We start from the raw sequence: 16,213 nt of genomic DNA on the forward strand, positions 1-16,213 counted from the left end.
TGGGAGGGAGGACACAGGGAAGAGGTAACTATGGGGAGAAAGTGAGAGGGGAGATGTTGCATTGTGGGAAATTGCAGTCAATGTCATGAGGCAAAGTATATGTGAGCTGCTGTATGGAAAGTGAATTTGCTCTGTACACTTTCATCCAAATCATAATAAAAATTTGAAAAATAATAATAATTGAAGGCCTAGAAAGATAAAAAAAGGAGGCAAAAATATAGGAAAAGAAAATTTATTTGCTCAATATTGTCAAGCACTGAGTTAAATGTTTTACTTATGGTAATTAAGGTATAGGGTTACCTCAAAACCCTATGAAGTAAGTACTATTTTTTATCCCCACTACATATATGAGGAAATTGTTCCTCAGAAAGGTTAAATACCCTGCTCAGGTTATTACAGATAGGATTCCACTGTACTAACCACTACTCTATCTTGTTCCTAGAGACTACATATATGGGATTGTGCTGGGGCAATCAAAAGATATAAAATATAGTCCCAGACTTTGGAAAGCTCAGAGTTTAACAGTGGACTTCCACTTTGAATAAATGATATAAAATTCCTGAATAAAGTGTGAATTGATCATTTCTTTCTTGCCCTCATTTTTAGGTCCATTTATTCATTTCACAAATTCTTACTGAACACCAGTACGTTCCAGGCACAGTACTGTAAGTCCCTCCTGGAGTATACATTCTAGAAGGAAAAGAAGACAATAATCATGTAAAAAGTATATATATATATATATATATATATGGAAGGAAGGAGATGATGTTTTCAATAGTAATAAACGCTATGAGAAAAAGGAAATTGGATAATGGGATGAAGTGTGATTTTTAGATTTAGAAGTTGTGAATACTTTAGAAAAGGTGGTCTGAGATGCCTCTGTAAAGTGATGACAATTGACTAACATCTGAATAATGAAAAGCAGGCAGCCATGTGCAGACACGTATTCAGGAGAGAAAACAGCGAGTGCAAAGACTGTGAGGTAGAAAAGGTCATGACACTTTGAGGAACAGCAAGGATTCCAGTGTGGCCAAAACATAATGACCAAGGAGGAGAGTGATAGAAGATGAAATCAGAGAAGTAAGCAGGGGGCAGATCATGGAGGGATTTGGTATTTGGATTTTATTGTAATTACAATGAGGAGCCATAGGAAGATTTACTTTTACTCTTTGATGGATCATTCTGGCTACTCTGTGCAAAATGGATATTGGAAGGACTAGAAGAAAAGTGAAGGAGCCCTGGTACCACAGTGGTTAAAGTGCTTGGCTGCTAACCAAAAGGTTGGCGGTCCAAACCCACCAGCCAGCCACTCTGAGAGAAAGACCTGGTGATCTGCTTCCATGAAGATTACAGCAAAGAAAACCCTATGGGGCAATGCTATTCTGCCACATGAGATTGCTATGATAATCATGCTAGGAATCAGCTTGCTAGAAATCAACTCTGATAGCACTCAGCAACAACAAGGGGGAAGCAGGGAGAGTACTAAGGGGTTGTGCAGTAGGCTGGGTGGGAGATGGTTTGGATAATAGTGGTGACTGTGAAATGGAAACACTTACTGGATTCAGGATTTAGTTTGGAAATGCAGCCCATAGGACTTGCTGATAAAATTGAGGGAGAGGAATCAAAGGTGACTTTCAGAATTTTGGTTTAGGGAGCTATTTGGAGGAGCAGATTTGTGGTTAATTTTAGGATGAAAAGAATTTGCAAACTATAAAGTCTCTACAAAAGCACACTGACACTGAAGGAAGAAGCCTCCGTTAGTTCCACAGTCACAAGGAAACGAATTCTGCCAACACCCTGGATGAACTTGGAAGTAGATTCTTCCCTAGTCAAGCCTCCAGATGAGAATACAGCCCCAATGGACAATTGGATTGTAGTCGTGTGAGATCCTGAGCAAGACCTAGTTAAGCTATGTATGGACCCCTGACCCACAGAAAATATGAGATAATTAATGGGTGTTGTTTTAAGCTGTTGTGTTTGTGATAATTTGTTGCACATCAGTAGAAAACTAATACAAGTGGGTCTAAATTATTAACAGAAAGTCCTGAACTGCTTTTGATACAAATCTAAAATACAGGGACCAATTCAGCCCCATCTGGTCTCAGCCACAACACCTGAGTCTCTATTCCTGGGTCATGAGCAGATTCTCCCTAGGGAAAAGGGTTTTGGTAGTAATGTGACCCAATAACCTTTGTCTTTCTCTCTTTCTGACCCACCTCAATAGTCTTGAATGCCAGAGTTACTCTGTTCTTTGCTCAATCACTATATTTGTTTTTGCTGATCTTGCAGAAATTTATTCAATTCAGAAAAGCTGTAACTACAAGGCTAGCTTTTCTTCATTTGAAGAATAAGGAGCTCCTCAAAATACAGGAAGCCCTCAAAACTGAAACCACAACTTTCACATGCTCCTTGAAACCTTTCCAGACAAGAGAACTTCAGAGTTGTGAGAGAGTGTGATGGTCACGCAGTTCAGTTCTCCCAGCAGTTGCCTAAATCCTCGACAGCCTGTCTACCCTGGCCTTCTGCTTAAACACTTCCAAGGAGGAAGCATGGAGACAGACAGGCCTAATTCTACATTTTGACTCTGTTTTCTACTACCTGTGGATCATGGACAAGTTCCTTAATTCCCTGAGCCTCAGTTTCTTCATCTGTAAATTGGACATGGTAATACCTAGTTGAGAGTTGTTTTGGGTGATCTAATATACGTGAATATATATATATATATATATATATATATATATATATGTATAGATAGATAGATAGATTAGATCGGGAGCTCTGGTAACGTAGTACCTAAGGCACTTGACTGCTAACCAGAAGCCTGGAGGTTCAAACCCACCAGCCACTCCTCAGAAGGAAGATGGGGCAATCTACTTCCGTAGTGATACTACCTCGGAAACCCAAGGAGGGGTCGTTGTGAGTTGGGTCCAACTTGATGGCACATAACAACAACAATATACGTGAAAGGAGTCCCAGGGTAGAGCAGATGTTTAAGCACTCAGGTGCTAACAGAAAGGTTGGTGATTCAGGTACTCAGAGGTACCTCAGAAGAAAGGCCTGGTGATCTACTTCCAAAAAATCAGCCACTAAAAACTCCATGGACCAAAGTTCTATTCTGACACACATGGGTTGTCATGAGTCAGAATTGACTCAATGGCAACTGGTTCTTATTTTTTGGTTAATTTATATGATACACTTGACCCCTGTTTCTCTTTCTGCTTCCTTCTAGTGATGAGAAACTCTGGCCCAATTCATTATCTCCCTTCTCTGAGTTCTCTCTCTTTAACAACCATTTTGACACCTAATCATATGCTATGTTTTATTGTTCCTCAATTAGTTGTATGTACAGGTCATGACCTCCCAAGGAGGCTGAGAACAGGCAGCCATATTTTATACTTCATGGGGCCCCCAAAGGATTTTGGTCAATCCAGAGCACACAGAAAGCATACAGTAAAACAGTAAAACCGCCAAATTAAATTAACGATCCATCATCATCAGAGTAACTTAAAACTGGCTCTACTAAATGAACTGTCATTTAATTGGAATTTCTCGTAAAAGGGCCCCCTTACTACAATATCCATTTTCAACTTGGAAAAAAAAAAAACTGACTGCAAAGGCCTTTGCTTTTAAAAAGACATATTTCTATGCACCTCACGTTTACATTTGAAACACAAGTTCCTAACCAAGCAAAGGAGAGAAACTAAAAAAGAAGCAGCATCCTAAACTGGACACTTCAGGTGGTGTTCCCTATCCCTCAGATTCAGGCATGCTGAGCTCCAAATTTGAAGCCCCCTTTCCTTTCTCATCTGCCTATACTTTGTGTATCCAATAGTTAAGATTGTAAATGGCTTATTTTTAAAAGAAATGAATCCCAAATCTACATATGAACTGCAAGGTCCTTATTTCAAGTGGATACAGGTTAGAATACGTTTGACCATAAAAGCAGAAAGGCTGGGGTAAAGTGCCATGAGAAATCTATTGGAAGAAATAGGATCAGATAGATGTGGTGCACTTCTCTTAAGTGCATATCACTTAGCTGCATAATCAGCTTGCGCTCCCAAGAATTATGCATTCTCTGTCTGCCCCCCATTAGATTGAATGTGTTGCTACTCCAGTTAATTGCATATCAGCAAATTGCATAATTCAGCTATATGCACCCTGAACCGAGTTCCAAATGCCATCCGGTACAATGTAATCAAACTAGGAAAGTGGAGAGCCGGAATATTTATGAGATTCTGCCCATTTGTCACATTTGGTTTGGATTGGTTTGGTCTGTATTGTAAGAAGGCAGCCCATTGGTCACAGTCCTGTACACTTTGGATTCCTGTGCACCTCCCTCAAACAATATAACCTCATGTAGTCCCTACCCCAAAGCTAATTAAAATGGGTCCATAAGAAAACAGGATGTCATCATGTGGAAATCTGATATAAAAAATAAAAAAATCTGACTCACAACCATGGGGCTATTCCTCCCAGGTACCATTACTGCTGAGACATGCTGGGCATGTCTCTTCATTGTTTCTAGCCTCAGTTCCCTCTTCTGTAAAATGAGGATAGTAGCCCTAGCCTTGGCTACCACACTAAACTGATGTGAGGGTTAAATGTGACACTGCTTAGTAATCTACAAAGTAATGTGGAAATCCATTAACAGATGTAGTGGGCAGAGGATAAGGTGCTCTGCATTGGGGAATATGGAGGGTCTGTCCAGCTAATGGAGTCCCTTGGTGGTGAAAATGGCTATGAGTTTGACTGCTAACTGAAAGGCTGGAGGTTCAAATTTACCACAAGCTCCTTGGAAGAAAGGTCTGGCAATCTACTTCCAAGAAATCAGCCTTTGAAAATCCTACAGAGCACAGTTCTGTTCTGACACATGTGGGGTTACCATGAGTCAAAATTAACTTGATGGCAGTTGGTTTCGCTTAATTTTTGGTCCAGCTAATAGAAAACTCTTCAGGACAGATCTGGGGCTGCAGAAAAGTGGTAAAATAGGAAATGTCACTGACCCAGTGGTGAATACTTTAAGGGTTAGATATTGTCCTTTGGTTTTGGTTCAGTTCTCACTCAGTAAAACTTCAGTGCTCTTTCTCATGTAGACACACACACACACACACACACACACGCCATGCAGTGGGATCCTCATTAAATTGCTTATTTAGCACAAATGGCAGGGTACCTTCAATATCTAGTAATGAGCTTCAGGATTCCTTTTGAAGTGAAAAAAATACCCACAATCCAATACTCAAAGCTCTCCAAATATCATAAAGAGGAGTTTAACACCTCCTTGGAATCTTGAGAAAATGCTTGTGTGTCGATTTGCACTATTGGAGTGCAGCCTAAGACTCAAGGTCTCATTTTGCTCTTTGCAGCTTTCCATCTACAAGCATTTTATCCTCAACTTGTATCTCTTGAGAGCATGAGTGGCATTTTTTAGACACATTTCCTACCTGTGAATTGTTCCTCTTGAGCCACCTGGAAGAGTCTTTAAGTTACTAGCTGCAAACTACAGAAGAGCTGACTGTTCATTCATTTACTTAAGACACTTTGATTCCTAGCTTAGCCTGTTACTAGTTATATGATCCCAGGTGAGTTGCTTAATCTCACAGTTTTATTTTCCTCTTTGGCAAAATGGGGCCAATAATAATATTTACTAGGAGCCCTGGTGGTATAATGGTTAAGCCCTCAGCTGTTATCTAAAAGTTGGTGGCTCAAACTCACCCAGCGGCTATGTAGGAGAAAGATCTAGTAATCTACGCCCATAAAGATTACAGCCAAGATATAACATACTATACAAAACATTGTTCCACCTACTACTTTGGCGAGTAGTGACTGGGACCTTAAAAGCTAGGAAGCTGCCATCTAGATGCAACAACGGGTCTCTCCTCATCAAGAAGAAAGAAGAAAACCAAAATTAATGGAAACAATCAGTCCTAGCGACTGGTACACCATCCGATCTGCACCCTGTACAACTATGAGACCAGAAGAACTAGATGGTGCCCAGCTACCACTGCCATCCACTTGGAAGGGATGTAGGAGATCCTGTATAAAGAGGGAGAACAATGTGGAACAAAACTCAAAATCATTTGGAGGCAAAAAAAAAAAAAAAAGAAGAAGGTGGGGACCAGGTTTGCTGGTCCAATAGAGCCTGGTGTAACCACTGAGACTATGGCCCCTAGCTGCCCTTCAGGTCTGGAATTGAACCCACAACTGTGGTTTCCAGCCAAACAAAGTACAGGCATGTGAGTTAAACATTTACCTCAAGTAGACACACGCCCTGGAGAGAACAATCATGGAAGAAGGAAGGGCTGCTTATGCACAGGCAGATAGCTCAGGGTGCAGAAGAGTATGAAGGGATGGACACTGGGAGGAGGTAACTATGGGGAGGAAGTGGGAGGGAGCTGCTGCATTGTAAATTTTGGTCAATGACATGAGACAAAGTATATGTGAAGTGCTGTATGAAAAGTGAATTTACTCTGTAAATCTTCACCCAAATCCTAATAAAAAAAAAAAAAGAAAAAAAAAGATTACAGCCAAGAAACTCCAATGAGACAGTTCTAGTCTTTCACTTGGGGTCACTACAACTTGAAATCGACTTGATGGCACTTTGATTGCTTTTGGCCATAGCAACAACAAACAGTACTGAGGTTCCTTCGTAGAGCAGTTTGCACTCAGATGGTAAACAGAAAGGTTTTCGGTTGGTACCCACAGCCAAAGAACCATGCCTGGCAATCTACTTTCGTAAAATTACAGCCAATTTGACTCCGTGATTCATGGGGTTTCTCAAAGGAGCAACAAAAATAAAACAAATACTACCTCCCTCCTAGGACTTTTGTGAGAGTTAAAAGAGATCATGTATGTAAAATGTGAAGCACAATGCTAAACTTTGCTACATACACTTTATCAGCAGCGAGCTGTTTTATTACCCAGGATAAGCTACAGGAATTGTGGACCAGTATTTGTACAGAATACGGAAATAAAATTTGCTCCAACAAAAATTTGAGGGTTTTAGGTAATTTGATCTCCATGTTGCTTGGCTCACTTAAGTACCTAATAAAATATCTGTGCTTTGACATAGGGCGTCATAGCATTAAAAAAAGAAAGAAAAAACAAGGTGAACACAAATCATCCTAAAAAACTGGCGGTGAAAGAAGTGACTCAGCATTTCTACTCTGACCAATATTATCCGGTGCAGTCGTGTCTTACAGTTTGAGAGGACAAAGAGAGAATGCCAGCAAGGAGCTTGTACAGAGGAGCTTCAGAAGTACTGGTTGTGTTGAATGAAGGGCAGAAACTCAACTAGTCACTGGTTCCAAATGAGTCTACTGGTTCGCAATAGATGGTTCAAACAGGGAATCAGCCTTCAGTCTAATATTCAAAGTTTCCACAGTATGGCTCTTTGATTCATCACTGTATCAGCACTTAACACAGTGCCTAGTAATAGAATATGCTCAAGAAATATTAAGTTAATTAATTCATTAATGATTCCCACCTTTGTTTCCAGCTTTGTCTTGCACTATCTTCCAACATGAGCCCTCACTGCATGCACACCAATCTACGCCTGGTTTTGTAAACATTCACTTATTGTTACTGCCAATCCTCTGCTTGCAAGATGTTTCCACATGCTATGTACACTCTTTCTTCTAGTATTAGAATCTGTCCCACTCTTCAAGTTTTGATGTTTTGAACTATATCAACTTGCCTAAGTTACACTTACATTTCCTAGGACCTCTTTTCCTGTATTGTTCCAGAACAAAAGATAAATTTCCAGGAGTTCTAGAAGGTTAAAGTGTAGCAGCAGTCATTACTCTATAAAGGCTGTCTTGATTAGCATGTTTCAACTTGCCCTTGCTCTCCCCTGCTCCATGACCAGCTCTTTTTCCCAACTGCTGGATAAGAGGACCATCAATTCCCCAGCCCACCAGATGCAGAGGTAACAACCTTCCCTGGGCTTCTCCATCAGTTTCCCTTTGGGGTTCCACCCACCAGTTGGATATACCTGGCTTCCCCGATTTCTCTACAAGATCCTACTTATCTACCTGTGCTGATGTTTCAGAAGGGTTAGATAGTGACTTTTTTCCCCCCTCTAATTCCCCTTTCTGGACGTTACTTCCCCAGTTCTCCCACACTAATGTAACATTTAATTCCTATAATAAATCATATTCTGTAATACTATTAGTCATTCGGCTTCTATGATCAAACCCCAAATGATATGCAAAGCCAATTGATATGCAAAGTTCAAGTATCAGCTGTTCCTTGAAGCCTTCTCTGACTATTCCAGAGCATTTTCTCTTCCCTTCATTGCTACCATGTTATTTGTGGTCCTCTATGCATACCAGTCACATATTGCCTTGTATTGCATTTATATCCATATATGCCTTCATGATGCTCAGTACACAGTTGAGATTCAGTGAGAGCTTAATATGGAAATAAAAGTTTATGTTTATCACAGTATCATCGTTACTATGTGTCACCATTCTCCCTTCTCCCACTTATAGCAGACATTATCGAGCCCAGCAGTCTTCCACATCATGCTTGAGCTCAGCCTCTAATGCTTCTCAACATAATGTTACAGTCAGACAATTGGAGCTGACATGGAAGAACAAACCTATTTGCCACACTGAAAACCTCTGAGTGTAATGATTTATACTTCCTCAGCAAACTAAATAAGAGTAGATGTTCACAGTGAATGGGCACACTGAAGCTGAATAGATGTTCATTCATTTCCCTACTTTCTACCCTACCATGCTTATGGTTCACACAGTAAGTGCTCGATATTTGTCGAGTGAGAGAATGGCAATGCAACCTTCACACAATGAGCTGTTTGATATTTACACGCCAAAATGACTCACAAGATTCCACCTTTTAAAATAATAAATAAACAAAAGGGCAGCAAGAGTGAACCTTATCCATTTCAAGAAAGCTGCTCCAGCTCTTAATGGTCCTTGGTGAGCTAGAGAAGACAATGTACCAACAAGCCCAGGCCCCATCTAACAACAACAACAATAACAAAGTGACATATTGCCAAGTACTTGGAAAGAAGGAAAACCTTTCTGGCTTCTCTCCTTTCAGCAGATTAGCTCATGTCTTGGCACTCATATAAGAAGAAGACTGGGAAGGAGAAAGGAAGTTTAGAAGAAAAGTTTGGAGGATTCACAGGAATCAGGTTGGATTATTAGATAGGAAATACAGGCACTGTGGTTGTTAGGTGCTGTCGAGTCAGCTCCGACTCATAGCAACCCTATGTACAACACAACGAAATACTGCCCAGCCACACGCCATCCTCACAATCCTTACTATACTCAAGCCCATCATTGCAGCCACTGTGTCAATCCATCTCATTGAGGGCCTTCCCCTTTTTCACTGACCCTCTACTTTACCAAGCATGGTATCCTTCTCCAGGGACTGGTCCTTTCTGACAACATGACCAAAGTAGGTGAGACTAAAGAGGGGCATTTTTTCTGAGAAGGGAATAAAAGTATAGAAATGACTGATGTGACACTTGAAAATAATATTTTTGGTTTGTTCTCTTAGTTTGCCTTGCCAACTACAGCCCATCCCTCTAAGAATTCTGGCAGACATTTCCCACTCCTGTGCTCTGTCTCCTGTTTCCTATTCCTGTTTCTTTCTTCATGCCTATTTCCAGTCCCACCCCCATTCCTATTGCCCATTCTTTCTTTGATCCATTCCTATAAATGTGGTCAGGATGATGATGATGTCCCTCATAATCCTGGCAATCAATAATCAAAAACATAAATCAAAAACACCAAACCTGTTGCCATCAAGTTAATTCCAACTTGATCCCATATGTGTCAGAGTAGAACTGCACAGGATTCTCAGCTATAATTATGGAAGTAGATCACCAGGCCTTTCTTCTCCAGCATTACTGGGTAGATTCAGTTAGCGTTGTTGCTGTTGGGTGCTGCTGAGTCATTTTTCACTAACAGAGACCCCATGTGACAGAGTAGATTCAGTTATTAGCCAGATACAAACCATTTGTGCCACCCAGGACCTTATGATCAAAAGCACAAAGGTGAGAAAATCAAAACATCTGTGTTTGCTGCTGAAATAAATTACAAAAACACTCTAATAGGTGAGAAGATCAATGGAATAAACTTACTCTACTGGGAAGATTATGTCCAAAAATAATCCTTCTCCCTAATCCTTGCAACACACATATACAACTTTGGTGCTAAACAGAAAATGAAGGGTAATAGTTTCCTACCATGAGCTCTTTCTTTCTTGAAAATTGTGTTTCTACTGTCTGTTAGTTTCTCACTGGGAGAGCAATTTCAAGAATAGCTCAACTTAATTGGCATGTATTCGTACATCCAAGTTTGTTGTTGTTGTTAGGTGCTGTCAAGTCTATTCTGACTCATAACAACCCTACGAACAACAGTATGAAACACTAACCAGTCCTTCACCATCTTCACAATTGTTGCTATGCTTGAGCCCATCATTGCACCACTGTATCAATCTTTCTTGTTAAGGGTCTTCCCCTTTTTCACTGACCCTCTACTTTACCAAGCATGATATACTTCTTCACTGATCGTCCCTTCTGACAACATGACCAAGAACAAAGGGTGAGTCCAGCCATTCTCACGTATAAGGAGCATTCATTCTGTCTGGACTTCTTCCAAGACATATTTGTTCATTTTTCCAGCAGTCCATGGTATTTTCAATATTCTTTGCCAACACCACAATTCAAATGCTTCAATTCTTTTTCAGTCTTCTTTATTCATTGTTCAGCTTTTGCATCCATATGAGATGATTAAAAATGCCATGGCTTGGACTGGGCACAGTTTAGTCCTCAAAGTGACATCTTTGCTTTTTAACACTTTAAAGAGGTCTTTTGCAGCAGATTTGCCCAATGTAATATGTCATTTGAGTTCTTGACTGCTACTTCCATGGGAGCTCTGATGGCATAGTGCCTAAGGCATTTGACTGCTAACCAGAAGGCTGGTTGTTCAAACCCTCCAGCCACTCCTGGGAAGGAAGATTGGGCAATTCACTTCCCTAGAGATACCACCTCGGAAACCCAAGGAGGGGTCGCTATGAGTTGGAATTGACTTGATGGCAGTGGGTTTTGTTTTGTTTTGTTTTAACTTCCATGGCCATTGACTATAGATCGAAGTAAAATTAAATCCTTGACAACTTCAATCTTTTCTACATTTATCATGATGTTGCTTATTGGTACAATTGTGAGGATTTTTGTTACCTTTATGTTGAGGTATAAACCATACTGAAGGCTATACCCTTTGATCTTCATCAGTAAGTGATTCAAGTCTTCTTGACTTTCAGCCAGCATGACTGTATCATCTGCATATTGCAGGTTGTTAATAAGTCTTCCTCCAGTCCTGATGCTGTATACTTCTTCATATAGTCCAACTTCTTGGGTTATTTGCTCAGCATACAGATTAAACAGTGAAAAATTACAGCCCTGACACATTTTTCCTGATTTGAAACCATGCAATAGCTCCTTGTTCTCTTTGAACAACTGCTTCTTGGTCTATGTACAGGTTCCTCAGGATCACAGTTAAGTGTTTTGGAATTCCCATTCTTCACAATGTTATCTATAAGTTGTTATGATCCACACTGTCAAGTGCCCATGCATAGCCAATAAAACACAAGTAAACATCTTTCTGGTATTCACTTCTTTCAGCTAAGATCCATCTGACATCAGCAATTATATCCCTTGTTCCATGTCCTCTTCTTGAATCGGACTTCTGAATCCAAGTCTAGGCCCATATAACCTAATCAGCAATATTCTGCAACCATCTCTGCTTCTCCATCAAACAAAATGGCACACAAGCTTGGGGCAAGTTAAATGTGAGATGCTCTCATTTCTCCTCTACATTTTGAAAAGTACTATCATAAAATAGATGCACTGTAAACATAGTTTCTCCACTAGACCAAAAGCAACATGAGGACAGGATATATTATTTTTATTTGTGTTTGCAACACTGGGACTAAAACAAGGCCTGGAACACCCTGGACTATCAGTAAATATTTGTTGAATTCATGAATGCACTTTACTTATTAGTTTGGTAGGCAGAATAATGATGTCCATGTCCTAATTGCCAGAACCTTTTTATCTTTCATGGTAAGAGCAACCTTGCATGATTAAGGATCTTAAAATGAGAGAGTATCCTGGATTATGTAGGTGAACCCAATGTAATCATGATGGGCCATATAAATGAAAGAGGGAGAACAGCAGAGTCACAGTCAGAGAGATGACAACAGAAGCAGACATTGGAGAGATGAAGAGCCCCAGCCAAGCTACACATGTACCCTCTAACAGCTAGAAAAGGCAAGAAAATAGATTCTTTCCTAGAGCCTCCAGAGGACATAGCCCCAACGATAACTTTATTTTTGTCCAAACCAAAACAGAAAAAACCTAAACTCATTGCTGAGTCAATTCTGACTCATGGTGAACCTATACGACAGGGTAGAACTTCCCCATAGCATTTCTAAGGCTGTAAATCTGTAGGGAAGTAGACTGCCTCATCTTTCTCCTGCTGAGCAGCTGATGTGTTCAAACTGCCAATCTTTTGATTAGCAGCTAAATGCTTAACCAATGTGCCACCAGGGGTCGTCTCTTTTTGTCCAGTGAGACACAATTTGAACTTCTGACCTCCAGAACTGTAAGATAATGAATTTGTGTTGTTTGTGGCCACTAAGTTTGTGGTGATTTGTTACAACCCCAATAGGAAACTAATACAATTAGCATTAGCAGTAATAAGTCATTAAAACACATCATTTTAATGGATATAATCATAATAATACTTAGCATTTATTGAGCACATAGGGAGAAGCACAGTACAAGATACTTTGCAGACATGGCTCATTAACTCTCAGAACTATGCCATCAGTAGGTCATATTATTGCTTCCAATTTACAATTAAGGTGTGTAGAAAAGCTAAGTTACATGAACAAAGCCACACAATTGCTAAGTAGCAGAGTAAGGATTTGAAGTCAGGTATTCTGACTCCAAAGAGTCCTGGTGGTGCAGTGGTTAAGCTCTCAGATAATTGAAAGTTTAGCAGTTTGAACCTGCCATGTGGCTTCATGGGAGAAAGAGCTGCCAATCTGTTCTCACAGATTACAGCCTAGAAAATCATATGGGTCAGTCCTACTCTGTCACATGGGGTCACTAGGACTCAAAATCAACACAATGGCACCTAACAATCACAATAGGACTCCATGTCATACTGCTGCCCATGCCGGTACTATGAAGTATGAAAAATAATAAAGAACTATAGGCACAATCCTTACGATAGAATGGGAAAGACCAGACTAACATAAACGTCAGATTAGAGAGAGTACGTCACAGATCCCGGATGACATATGACCTAGGCCAAGAGTATAAGAAAGCTGGAATACTCAGGACTGGACAGAGCTGGACCTTGAAGGGTACTTGGGATATGGACAGACAGTACAGAGTGGAGCTCCCTTCCAGGCTGGGAGAAGAAAATGAGCAAGGAACAGGGGTGGAAATAAGCATAGAATTGGAGAAAGAAGATCATCGGTAAAGCCAACCAAAACCAAATTCACTGCCATCAAGTCGATTCTGACTCATAGCAACCCCCCACTGGATTTCTGAGGTGGTTAAATCTTTACAGAAATAGATTTCCCCATCTTCCTTCGTGCAGTGGCTGGTGGGTATGAACTGCCATCCTCTGGTTAGCAGTCAAATGCCTGAGACACTGTGCCACCAGAGCTCCTTTTCCAACAAAGCCAGCCAGGTAGAAGTCTGAGAAACAAACACAAGAAGATAAAATATTAATTATTTGTATGGGAATGATAACATTTATGAAGCACCTATTCCACTACATAAGACACATTCTCATTTGTTATTTTTTAAAATTCTCACCAAGAAAATCCACCAAGTAAGTATTACTTGCCTCATTTATACAAAAGGGGAAATTAACATCCAGAGAAGTTAAGTAGTTGCTGAAAGGCAGGTGGATAGTTAGTTTGATGCCAAAATTAATGCTTTATCTTTTGTTTTTGCCCCACAGTAATCTCAGCCCTTCTCTGAAAAGGAACAAATTTCCATTAAAGTAAGAACATCAGGTAGAACCACCTAAAAAACTGGAAAGGTCTGCTTCAGGAAGGTGACAAGTTAAAGGCAATCAAGTTGAGGCTAAATTTATCCAATCGGTTGTTCAGAAAACATTTATTGACAAGCCCTGTGCAAAGCACTATGAATAGAGAGATCAAAACAAAATGACACACATGTCCTTGCCAGCCTTATAAGAAGCTCACTGCTTAGTGAGGGAGACAGATGAGAAAAGACTTTTCAATACAGCTTCAGGTTAGTGTTTACCTTTCGGGAGGGAAAGTTGAAAATTGTTTGGGAGGGCTGGAGCTTTAGTTATATCCATAACCTTTTATTTCTTAAGAGAAAAAAGAAATCTGAAACAAATATGGCAAATTATTGACATACATTTACTCTTTGTGCTGAGCACACAGGCATCAATTACAGTATTTTTGTACATTTTTGTTGTTTGTAAAGTATCAGAAAAAAATAGTTGTCATTGAGTCAATTCTGACTGATGACAACTCTTGACATTGTTTTACATAGAAAAAATAGATAGCTAGGGGTCAGTATTGCGAAAAGACCACAGGGTCAGGCATCAATAACTTCTATACAGTGAGGAAGAAGGCTGTCTTAGAAGTTTCTTCTAGCTCACCCATATTGCTAGTCCAAGCTCAGAATCACAATTGCGTACATTGGATCCACAGACGTCTTAATATAAACTAAACTTCCTTTTTGCCAGGGAATCCCCTCTAAATTGTCCCTAACAAAGGGACCTTCAGCCTCTGCTTAAGTCTCCTGGTGCTAGGGAGAGAATCTATTCTATTTTTTATTTGTTTTTTTGTTTCAATGGCAACTGGCTTTTGTTTCTGTTTTTTATTGTGACTTGGGTGAAAGTTTACAAAGCAAATTCATTTTCCATATAGCAACATTTTGTTTCATGACATTGATAGAAATGCCCATAATGTAACAGCTCTCTTCCTGCTTTCTCTCTGTGGTTACCTTTTCCTGCCCTCTGAGTTAGCTCCCTGTGCAAATACTGTCCTTCTGATCTCCCATGATTAGAGAATCTATTCTATTTTATGGGACCTTTAAAGGTAACTTTAAATGTTAGTTTCCTCATTCTTAAAATGAAAATATTAATACCTTCCTCACATAGTTGTTGTAAAGGTTAGATAAGATACTGTATTTATTCTGCTTAGCACAGTGTGTGACACATACCAAACCAAACCCATTGCCACTGAGTTGATCCCAAATCATAGCAACCCTTTAGGACAGAATAGACCTGCTCACAGGGATGCCAAGGCTATAAATCTTTATGTAAACAGACTGCCTCATCTTTCTCTTGCAGAGTGACTAGTGGGTTTATTGTGCTTAGCAGCCAAATGCATTAACCACTACCTCGCCAGAGCTAGTGTGTGTGTGGCATATATTGTTTTTAAGTACGGTCGAGCCAGCTCCAACTCATGGAGACCTGTGTACAACAGAACAAAACACTGCCTGGTCCTGCGCCATCCTCACAATCCTTGCTATGCTTAAGCCCATCGTCACAGCCACTATGTCAGTCCATCTCATTGAAGGTCTTCCCCTTCTTCACTGACCCTCTACTTTACCAAGCATGATATCCTTCTCCAGGGAATGGTCCCTTCTGACAACATGACCAAAGTAGATGAGGCGAAATCTGGCCATTCTCACTTTAAGGAGCATTTCGGCTGCACTCCTTCCATGAGGATTATTTTGTTCTTCTGGCAGTCCATGGTATTTCCTGAATTTTTTGCCAACACCACAATTCAAATTCATCGATTATTCTGCAGTCTTCCTTATTCATTGTGTAGCTTTCACATACATACGAAGCCATTAATATACCATGGTTTGGGTCTGGCACACCTTAGTCTTCAAAATGGCAACTTTGCTCTTTAAGACTTTTAGGTCTTTTGCAGCAGATTAGCCCAGTGCAATACCTCTCATCTGATTTCTTGACTGCTGCTTCCATTGGTGTTGATTGTGGATCCAAGTGAAATGAGATCCCTGGCAACTTCAAACTTTTCTCCATTTATTGTGATGTTGCTTATTGGTTCCATTGTAAGGATTTTTTTCTTTATGTATGGCACACAGTATGTATTAAATAAATGACAGAGTTTTAAAGGATTTTTATATTTCTCATCTCATATAGTACTT

This window comes from Orycteropus afer, unplaced genomic scaffold (assembly GCF_000298275.1).
Source record: "Orycteropus afer afer isolate SDZICR_OR568_19922 unplaced genomic scaffold, OryAfe1.0 scaffold00318, whole genome shotgun sequence".
NCBI classification, from domain to species: domain Eukaryota; kingdom Metazoa; phylum Chordata; class Mammalia; order Tubulidentata; family Orycteropodidae; genus Orycteropus; species Orycteropus afer.